We start from the raw sequence: 11666 nt of genomic DNA, 5'->3' as shown, positions 1-11666 counted from the left end.
TCACAGCGAAAAAGCAATACACCAAAAAATATTTTTAGGGCCAAAAGTATTTAAAAAAAAAACGAGTGTAATTCATTTTTCGGAGAACGATTTTCTTTCGATTTATTTTCGTTGTTTTTCAATCGGGGTATTTCTTTGTGAGTCTACGATTCTAAAACTTCAAACTTAATGCGATTACAACCATGATTATCGTAATTAACGTCGCACTTCTTAAAACGAAGCCATCGATTCCCTTTCTTCGTAATTTTTTTCTCCACGCACGTATTTTTTTTTTTTCTTTTTATATTTCGCGTTAAAAAGAACATTGTAATCAACGCCTTCCGTTATAATTTTTTTCTTCATGCACATATTTTTTGTTTAATTCTTCTTTCGCAATGAAGAGAAAGGTGTGACACTTTTTCTTCAACGTAATTTTTTTTCTCCACGTAAATATTTTTCTTTTAATTTCCATTTCACGATGAAAACAAAGGCACGAGAATTCTTTTCCAACCTCATTTTTTCCTCTACGTGAAATATTTTTCTTTTAATTTCTATTTGGTAATAAAAAAAAGGAGGCGCGACGATTCTTTCTCAACGTAATTTTTTTTCCACGTAAATATTTTTCTTTTAGTTTCTATTTGGTAATAAAAAGGTAGACGCGACAATTCTCTCTCGCCTGGATTTTTCTCTCCACGCACATATTTTTTGTTTAATTTCTATTTCGCGGTAAAAAGAGTGGCGCGACAATTCTCTTTCGACGTAATTTCTATCCCCGTGCAAGTATATTTCTTTCAATTTTCATTTCGCGATAAACAAGAAATCACGCTAACCCCGACGCAGAATAGGGGAGGGGTAAGAAGTATACTCACCGGACTCCCCGTTCGCGACTCGTGTTCCCCTTATTTTGACTGCGTTTTTCGTGCCGGTTCAGCGACTTCGGGCCTCGACCGCGCTACTCTTGGTTCACTCCACCAGGTGAGAGCAGGTGGTGAATAATTCGCGATCCACCAGATGGACAACGGTCAGCGCGACTGCGCGACCCGCTTCGACCCTCTCCGCGACCCCCGTCTCGGACGTGTACGCTTCGGTACAACCACCCCGACCGAACGAAAGTGAATGGCCCGCTGGATCGAATATGGACGATTAGAACCATGATTGGGCCACGATAAGAGCCAAATTACGGTTCTGTTTCGCTTAATACAGCTTTATTTTGTATTTAAAGTACTCCAATAATGTAGTCGAAAAACATCGACCCATTTCTGATTTTTTTTTAAAGAAATTATGAGACTTTTTTGTATGGATTCTTTTCACACGTCTTTATATATGTATACGCTAAATGTAGGATTTTTTATAGAGGAAAATAATAACAAATACAGTAGTTGTAGAGTCTTAAGTATTCTGGTAATTTAGCCGAAAAACATCGACCCCTTTCTGATTTTTTTTTTAAGAAACTATGAAACTTTTCGGTATGGACTCTTTTCACACGTCTTTATCTTTGTTTACGCTAGATGTAGGATTTTTTATGGAGGAAAATAATGACAAATACAGAAGTTGTAGAGTCTTAAGTATTCTGGTAATTTAGCCGAAAAACATCGACCCCTCTCTGATTTTTTTTTTAAGAAATTATGAGACTTTTTCGCATGGATTTTTTTCCCACGTCTTTATATATGTATACGCTAGATGTAAGATTTTTTATGGGGGAAAATAATAATAAATACAGAAGTTGTAGAGTCTTAAGTATTCGGGAGATTTAGCCGAAAAACATCGACCCCTTTCTGATTTTTTTTTTAAGAAACTATGAAACTTTTCGGTATGGACTCTTTTCACATGGCTTTATATATGTTTAGGCTAGGTTCAGAATTTTTTATGGAGAAAAATAATAAAAATTGGAAGAGTGGTAAAGTCTTAAGTATTCTGGTAATTTAACCGAAAAACATCGACCCCTTTCTGATTTTTTTTTTAAAGAACTATGAAACTTTTCGGTATGGACTCTTTTCACATGTCTTTATATTTGTTTACGCTAGATGTAGGATTTTTTATGGGGGAAAATAATAATAAATACAGAAGTTGTAGAGTCTTAAGTATTCGGGAGATTTAGCCGAAAAACATCGACCCCTTTCTGATTTTTTTTTTAAGAAACTGTGAGACTTTTTGATATGGACTCTTTTCACACGTATTTATATATGTTTATGCTAGGTTCAGAATTTTTTATGGAGGAAAATAATAAAAATTGGAAGAGTTGTAAAGTCTTAAGTATTCTGGTAATTTAGTCGAAAAACATCGAACCCTTTCTGATTTTTTTTTTAAGAAACTATGAAACTTTTTGGTTTGGACTCTTTTCACACGTGTTTATATATATTTATTCTAAACTGAGGATTTTTTACGAAGGGAAATAATAAAATTAATAAAATACAATCAATTGTTTCGAAATTCTAGACGGGAGTATTCTCTTAACCCACTCGAATCATTTAACAAGTTGTGTTCATTATGTTATTGTTTCTTAAAAACATACAACGATTACAAGTGAAATTTTATAATGATCTGTATGAATAAAAATGCAAAATTTTAACGTAAAATATTTATTATTTAATTTTCTCTGATATTTTAATAGTTCGTAAGCACTTCTGACTTCCTACAAGTTATTTAAACCCAACTATTAGGGTCACCAGTGTCACCACAGGCATTTAAATGCGATACGAATCGATTAAAGCTTTTTTATGCCATCGAGAATCCTCACAACCGTTTATTAATACAACACGATCAAAGTAATCTCGAATCTTAGTGCAAGCGTAATAATATACTACTAAACCTGTCTAAGTGCTGTATTATCCATGTTTGCTTTTAAAAATTATGTTATCATATACAATTACACTTTCTTTAATCATTCGATTCTTCACTCTCAAAAATTATGTTGTCATATAATTACTTTTGTAATAATGCTACTGTATGTTCTGTTGACGATATTCGTAATTTAGGTGTTACATTTTCTATGAATCTTTTTCTAAACACATTAAAATTTCTAATATAATTTACAAAATGCTAGCTTTCATCGATACAGTATCTAAATTTAATTTAATGTAATTTAATTTATTTTATCTTCGTTTAATTTAATTTAATTTAATTTAATTTAATTTAATTTAACTTAATTTAATTTAATTTAATTTAATTTAATCTAATCTAACTTAATTTCATTTCATTTCATTTCAATTAGCTTAATTTAATTTAACTTAACTAAATTACAGTAAAATTTATTACAATATACAATATTTAAACTATACAAACAAAATTAGATAGTATATGATTCATAGAAAAAGTACCAAAATCTGACAGAATACTTTTCACCATACAAATTACAATAATGAGATGTTTTAAAAACATTAATACACTAAGAATATTATATCGTTCCTTAATTCTTGAGTAATTAGAATACCGTTCGATTCATCACGTATCACCGTTATTTGTGTGCTGAATTAGAAAGCGTTCGACACAAATTTCTTCGTCTAGTTTCCAGTGTTCGTGGGAATCCTACGTCGGTCTTTGACCACTACTATTCTTCTATGCTAATTCATCTTAAACTTCGATTAATATTTCACTCGGTATTTGTCCATAAGTTTTTGAACGGTACCGTTACTTGTCCCAAAATTGTTTCATTTTAATCCGGACATTTCTATTACGACATTGAGACACTCTATTTTATAAAAAGGAATTTGTGTCTTAGGAATTTCCTAAGACTCTTTATGATCAGTGTAACCGCATTAAAAGAATTTTTATTAATGTGAATAATTTTTACGAATTTCTAGACTTTTTCTATTGCCGTGTTCACTTCTAGCGTAATCTTTTAAAATTTCTATCGTTCTATAACAGTTCCACACGATTGTATTTACTATTATTCGTAGATATAAATATTAAATATTATTACGATTATTAGTAAATATAAAGAAGAAATATTATTATTATTATTAGTGAATATAAATAGTAAATATTATCAAAATTATTAGTAAATGAAAATAGTAAATATCGATTTTAAATATTCGGAAAGAGTTTTAATTTTTACAAATTTTCATCGCCTGAAGATTTAATTTCCCAGAATTTTCAACGTAAAGAAATTTAATTTTCAACGCAAAAATTTCGTTGGTTAAACGTTACATCAAAATTTGACAATATCGAAAAATGCAATTATGCAGAAATTTAACGCTACGTAAAGTTGCACTTTATTCCACAAAATGTAGACAATTATTCGATCAAAATTAGACAAATAACATAAATGGGCCAGTAAATATTCTGCACAAAGTTTTCCACTTAACAATTATTTAACGATTGTCAAATAACAGTTAAGAAATCTCTTATATACTTTTTATTGCATTTGTTTATTCAACAATTGTCAAATAACAATTAACAAATCTCTCGTATACTTTTTATTGCATTTATTTAACTTTCGACATATAGTACAAATATATATATATATATACAATGCATTGTGTTATACGTTTAAAATTAATTTTACTTCTGACATAACTTTCGCGATAAGAATAGATTGAATCGTTTCGTTGCTACATTTAGTCTCTATGGTTACGTAACGCGAGCGAAAACAAGTTCACGAGAATACGTTTGTCGACTTCAAAGATAAACAATGTGCAAATAGATTACCCAACCCTGGGTTTACGAGGCCTTTGATCGCGGCTTCCTCGATGGTAAGAAGTTCCAAGCCTAGTCGATAGATGGAGCGAGAATGAACTCTTATCGAGTACAAAGCGCGTGTTACCGATCGTGGAAATGGGTTCGCTTTAATTGCGAACCAAAGGTAAATTTACACGACTCTGTAACTTCAGTTTCAAGAGATTCCACTCTAGCCAATATATCGTTGAAAATTTATCATCGACCATTGTGTGAATACGTGGAAATTTTTAATGAAAATGTGTTATGTTTCATTGCATCGTAACTTACGTTTCTTGGCATGTGTACTTTTCCTTTTTATTGTACAGTTTCTATATTTTCTATGCATTAATATACTTGTGTAATGTATCATTGTTATTCTCTTTTACAGCGATATACTTCTGTAATGTATCATTTTTATTGTGTCTTTTTTACTATATTATTCCTACTCCCTTTTACATCGATATACTTCTCTACTATATTATTACTACTCACTTCTACGTGGATATACTTCTCTACTATATTATTTCTACTCACTTCTACATAGATATACTTCTCTACTATATTATTTCTCTTCTCTTTTACATCGATATACTTCTCTACTATATTATTTATACTCCCTTTTACATCGATATACTTCTCTACTATATTATTTCTACTCACTTCTACGTGGATATACTTCTCTACTATATTATTTCTACTCCCTTTTACATCGATATACTTCTCTACTATTTTCTCTTCTACATATACTTCTCTACTATATTATTTCTCTTCTCTTTTACATCGATATACTTCTCTACTATACTATTTCTATTCCCTTTTACATCGATATACTTCTCTACTATTTTCTCTTCTACATATACTTCTCTACTATATTCTCTCCTACATATAACTTCTCTACTATATTCTCTTCTACATATACTTCTCTACTATATTCTCTTCTACATATACTTCTCTACTATATTCTCTTCTACATATACTTTTCTACTATATTCTCTTCTACATATAACTTCTCTACTATATTCTCTTCTACATATACTTCTCTACTATATTCTCTTCTACATATACTTCTCTACTATATTCTCTTCTACATATACTTCTCTACTATATTCTCTTCTACATATAACTTCCCCACTATATTCTCTTCTACGTATACTTTTCTACTATAATACTTCTACTCCCTTTCCCACGCACACCCATTCACTTATTCTTCTCTGCGTTGCACCATCTCTCCCAGTATCAAAGGGCCACCGTTAAAGAAATAACGAAAATTCTGAATTTCAAACGACCACCTCAACGTTCCATGAGAAAGAATCCACCGTACGGCGATAACTCGACGAGAAGTTCGAAAAGAAGCGACGATGCGAAGAAGTATATGAAGGAAAGAACGAACGGAACGATAGGGCCTGCTGGAGAGAACATCGTAACCGGATGCGTGCGCCTTGCTCGAGATAAAGATAGCCCTCGAGCTTTCTTGTTGCGTTAGCTAGCTCGTAAACGTCATCTTCCTACATATTACCGAGTTCCGCGTAAGCACATAGAAAGTCCTTTGATGCTCGACGTGTTCTCAAAGGACTTCGTTCAGGAGGAATCCGTGGGAGATCCATCAACACGGACGGTTAAACGCTCGACCAATGGGCAACCGTCTTGGTAATTGAGACGAGAGCAACAGTGAATTCGCGGTGACATCGTACTTCTTGGGATTCTCGGTTCGATTGGAATCATCGAGGTTGACCTGGAATCTCGATTGAAATCAAAGTTCGACTCAAGGATGGGTGAAAATTAAATCGACCGGTGAAAGTCACGGGGGACAAAATCTCTTTATGGGGGATTTGTAATTGGATCTTGCTTGGATTCGAAAGGTAAAGGTTGCGATTTAATAATTTGATTTATTATTAAGTAGTGAGAAATCATATAGCGTGCAAGATAGTAATAAAGAAAGTGAAATCTAGGAAAGGGAAATAATAATGTATAATGAAACAGAATAGTAAAATATAATTGCACAAAATAATAGAACGTAGTAATAAAGTGTAATATGATAATGGTAAAATATAGTAATAATAAATAAACAAAAGGTGTTGTATAAAAGCTCATCGTAAGATATTAAAGTTTGCAAGAGATTCCCCTTAAACGTTACACAATAATAAAAATGATTCGTTACCCTTGAACCTCCATTAAACACAAAGGTCGACTCCACGGGTAACCGCAAATTAAATCGGTTGCTCAAGGTCACCGCCGAGTTGTCCTCTCTTCAACACTCAAGGAATCTTGATTGGACTGGAATTATAAAGGTTTGATTTAACAATCTTATTTATTGAAGCGTACAAACTTGTATAATGCTATTTAGTACAATAGTCTTACTTAACGCTTTGATTTATTAACGTATAAAAAATTCTATAGTGTACGAGATAGTAAGGAAGAATAACAGAACATAAAACATTAAATAAGTACGTCACAAGACACTAAAATTTGCAAGAGATGCTCCTTAGACATTACAGAATAATGAAAAAGAATCAAAATGGGTAAGTGCCAATTAAATTGACCACTCAAGGTCGTAGTCCAGTTATCCCCTCTACGATATTCAAGGAATCTTCATTGGACTCGAATCATAAAGATTTTATTTAACAATTTTATTTATTAACGCGTACAAACTTCTATAGTACTATTTACTACAATAGTCTTATTTAACACTGATTTATTAACGCATAAAAAATTCTACAATGTACGAGATAGTAACAAAGTATAATAAAACATAAGACATTGTATAAGTTCGTCACAAGACACTAAAATTTGCAAGAGATGCCCCTTAGACATTACAGAATAATGAAAAAGAATCAAAATGAGTGAGCGCCAATTAAATTGACTGCTCAAGGTCATAGCCAAGTTATCCCCTCTTCGACACCCGCGATCGAGGAACTTACCTAGATCGTGGGAACGATTTCGAAAAATGTCGACGAATTTAATATCGGGTGTCTCGAACGCAGGGAACGATTCTCGCGCTGTTCGTAATAGCTCCAACAATTCCCCCCCTCCGTCGAAGAATAAACAAAAGGTTTCGCGGTATCCCAACGATTCGCGCGCTCGCGCGCTCGCCACCAGCCTTGTGTAATCCTAAACGAATAAACGTGTAGGTGCAGCTGCGGATTGCGCCATCGGGACACGGAGAGACCGTCGGACCTTTCGATCAACGACACGTGCAACTCGCTCGACAATAACTGCGGGCCCGGCGCATTGGTGCCATAACCGGGGTGTCATAACCCTCGGCGAAGGTTGCGCAAGACGACGTTCGATCGTATCGTATCGGTGCTCGTTCCTGGGCTCGTTTAGCTGGGACAAATTCACGGATCGGTTCACATCGGCACACGTTCCGTGGATCGATATATACCCGGCGATCGTATCTCAACGTTACGCGGTAGAACGGGACGACGATGAACTGCGGTAAAGACTTTTATCGAGGGAGGTGGTAGTCGAGCGTCTGGAATCGATCATTCCATATTTTTTCTTCCCTCGTGGCCCAATCTCGTATTAGGTGTACAAATTCTCGACCCTTGAACTAAGTTTCAGTGTTTGTACGAACTGAGTCTTTTTCTTAAGTTGGGGTGTCATAGTATGCACATAGGGTTAACTTTAAAACTGTAGAACTAGGTGTAGGCATAACCTTAAAACATAGTGGTAGACATGATGGTGTTCGATGTAATTTTTTTAGTGAACCAAATTTTTGTCTCGTTACGTTGGGGTATTGAAATATACACGTAGGATTAACTTTAAAACTGTAAAAGTAGGAGTAGACATAACCTTCAAAAATAATAGTACACACGATAGTACTCGATGTAGTTTACTTAGTAAACCGTTATACTTAGTTTTTCGTAATGTTAAGATATTAGAGTATGCATGTAGGGCTAACTGAAAATTTGTAAAACTTGGCTTTACAACTGACATAACCTTAAAAAGTAGTAAACACATTGGTCTCGGAGAAATAGCATATTAGAAGAACTATGTTCTTTTCGCAATTGAATTAAAAAAAATAATTGGGAAGTTTTCTCCCTCTTTAGACTGTCATTTGTTCCAGGTTTGACAATAAATAACATTCTCAAGAATACTATGTGTACAATAATGTCACGCCTAATGTTCGAAAATCAGGACCGCCAGTTATCAATAAGCGAAGCATGGGTAGAGAATTCGACAGTTGCTCGGTTTGAAGAAATATAATCAGTGATGGGAGTGACTCGTGATCATGAATCCGGGCACCGAATTGTATCTATACCCCAGACATTAGTGTACCAGAAATAACGATGGATCGGAACTATAGTGTGCTATAGTATACAAAGTAACGAAGATATACGAGTATCATCAAGGGGACAGAAAGTAAATATCCGAAGTTTGGAACGTGACTGTCACAGGTTTCGTGTTTATCCTTTAACAAGGAATCATTGCGGAGTAAGGGAAAGTCGTCGGGGGTTTTTGTGGGTAAGTGGGGTGGTGGTACATGCCACGCGACGAAACACAGGTCACGTGTATCGTGTTTGGAGACGATTTTGATGTATGGATTTTTTCACAAGTACAGTCTCGGTTATTGATCAAATTTGTATCTTTGATCAGTAATCGTCTCCACGATCGAGTGTCTTTGATTCAACAGACTGACATTTCTAAAAATATACACCCCTCAAAAAGTCAAGAGTCATAGAATTAAGTATTCACTTTAACAAATTTTTATTATACAATGAAGATTATTGAAATTATTTTACTTCTTTCTTGCGTAGATACGAACATGTGCTCGATATTAGCCAAGTACAAATAATTATTTACAATGTTTTCAAATTTTTAAATAATGAAAAACGTATTTGAACCGTTGAAAAAGAAGTATCCAAAATTATAACCGAACTGTGAAACATTCTGTAAGATAAATAAAATGGTAGACAAATGGTCTAAAAACGTTGTTTGGTCGTTTATGCAAAACGGATAAAAAAAATAATTTTCCACGAACCTATAGATCTGGAAGTGTCGTTTTCTTGTACGAGGAAGTAAAATTGATAAAAAAAATAACTTTCCATGAACCTATAGATCTGGAAGTGTCGTTTTCTTGTACGAGGAAGTAAAATTGATAAAAAAAATAATTTTCCACAAACCTATAGATCTGGAAGTGTCGTTTTCTTGTACGAGGAAGTAACATTGCTAAAAAAAAATAACTCTCCACGAACCTATAGATCTGGAAGTGTCGTTTTCTTGTACGAGGAAGTAAAATTGATAAAAAAAATAACTTTCCACGAACCTATAGATCTGGAAATGTCGTTTTCTTGCACGATGGAGTAAAATTAATAAACATAAGAAAAATAATTTTCCTTAAACCGGAGAATTTTACAATTTCGCGATCGAAGGGTCGGAAAACACCGCGTTGATTTCATTTTTACGGTAAAACGAGTCGTTTAAATTTCGACAAATCGTCCCGCTGTAAGAGGGGAGGGGGAGAGTCGAAGCCGCGGGCAATGCGCTCGCGTCGCCGCTGAAACAGGTACAATGGATTTACCAGGACAGATTAACGGGACAATGGGAATATCCGATGCACGGCCTATTGTCGCATCGTTCTTCAATCTGTCACGCGTAGCTGGTGTCAAAACGCTAAACAAAGCAACAGCGTCTGCGGATGACAGGACGGATCCAGACGCGTGAATGGCTGCTCGCCACGTAGCGTTAGGCCGGGTACAGACGTAAGCGACGCGACCGTACATCGAAGCGACGCGACCGTACATCGAAGCGACGCGACCGCACAACGAAGCGACGCGACCGTACAACGAACCGACTTGAACAAGGTGAACACCGAAATCGTAGATACTGCCAACGTTCCAACGTTCGTGAAACCTAATGTCCGTAACTTAGAACCAATCGATCGATAACATTGACGTTGAGTCGATTCTGATTGTAAATGTTTCACCATATTCGTTAATAAATTATTAAACGATATGTCAAATAATGATCAAATAATATCAACAAAATGTCAATATCAAATTGTGCGAATTATTGTTGCGAAAATAATATACGTAATTGTACGACACGGTATATATTGAAGAAATTCAAGACCAACGCTTGGCACTTATCCGAGGAAGGTATCGATTCTTATTCTCGATACGACTTCGAGTTGATTTTGGAGTTTGCTTGTGTCTTTTGCACGTAGGAGAGGATAACGAACGATAAAGTAAAATGGTTGAGAATCGAGGCGACGAGAAAAGTATCGGTGAAACAACACTAATGTAACTTTATCTTTTTTTTTTTTTAATTAAACTTTTATCGAGGTGTTCGCGAAGTTTCCAAACGCATTATAATTCGGATTAATCGCACAAATTGAGGACCTGAGAATTCTTCAATATTTTCAAGAGAATTATCATTGTACTGGTATAATTTTCAAAGTGTCTACTTCAAACTTGAAACTAAAAACTCAATTTCGAAAATAAATTAGATTCGTAATAATAGACCGAGATTCTCAAGAAATTTTATAATTTCTTGAAAATCTCGAAAAACAACTTTCGAAAAATGAAAAATACAAAAAATTGTAAAATTTTTTGAGCTGAGAAACTCTCGAGAAATGAGAAACAAGAAATTATAAAATTTCTCGAGATTATCTCAAGAAGAAACACCAGATGCAACACTAATCGTCCAAGTTGCATCCACGTAATTTTCACACTCGATTACATTTGTGCTAGTGAATTAATTTTTTAACATTTCTTTCCCTTTTTTGACTCTACATCCACCCTCTGAAGAATTTCTATAATTGAACAATCGCTGTACACACTTGTTGCAAAATATTTTTTTAGAAAGAGAGAAACTGAAACTTCTTTTCGACAGAGAAGAGTAATCAAAAAAAGGAGACACAGGTTGCAGGATACGAAACAGGAGACCGCCCATATTTACCTAACACGCGCGAATGTCGTTCGAGCGATTGATTTAGGGCGTATCCCCTAATCTGTGCGCACACAAACATAACTGGAAATGAGAGTAGGTTTTGAAGATACGCAGTTAGGAGTTCGACCCCTGTGCTCCTA

General features: G+C 34.5%; 1 long non-coding RNA gene across 1 annotated transcript in view; it reads right to left on the bottom strand.

The window, feature by feature from the left end:
- Nucleotides 1–4522: 4522 nt before the first annotated feature.
- The window catches only part of LOC143147465 (uncharacterized), a 436849-nt gene continuing 429705 nt past the window's right edge, over nt 4523–11666 (bottom strand). The window contains exons 4-5 of the long non-coding RNA XR_012992265.1: nt 6794–6909; nt 4523–6367 (exon numbers count right to left, since the gene is read on the bottom strand). This is a non-coding gene — a long non-coding RNA (uncharacterized LOC143147465). The remainder of the gene's footprint in view (nt 6368–6793; nt 6910–11666) is intronic.

This window comes from Ptiloglossa arizonensis, chromosome 5 (assembly GCF_051014685.1).
Source record: "Ptiloglossa arizonensis isolate GNS036 chromosome 5, iyPtiAriz1_principal, whole genome shotgun sequence".
In the NCBI taxonomy this organism is placed as follows: domain Eukaryota; kingdom Metazoa; phylum Arthropoda; class Insecta; order Hymenoptera; family Colletidae; genus Ptiloglossa; species Ptiloglossa arizonensis.
Note: the sequence above shows the minus strand (reverse complement) of the source record. Positions and strands in the feature narration are given on the sequence as shown.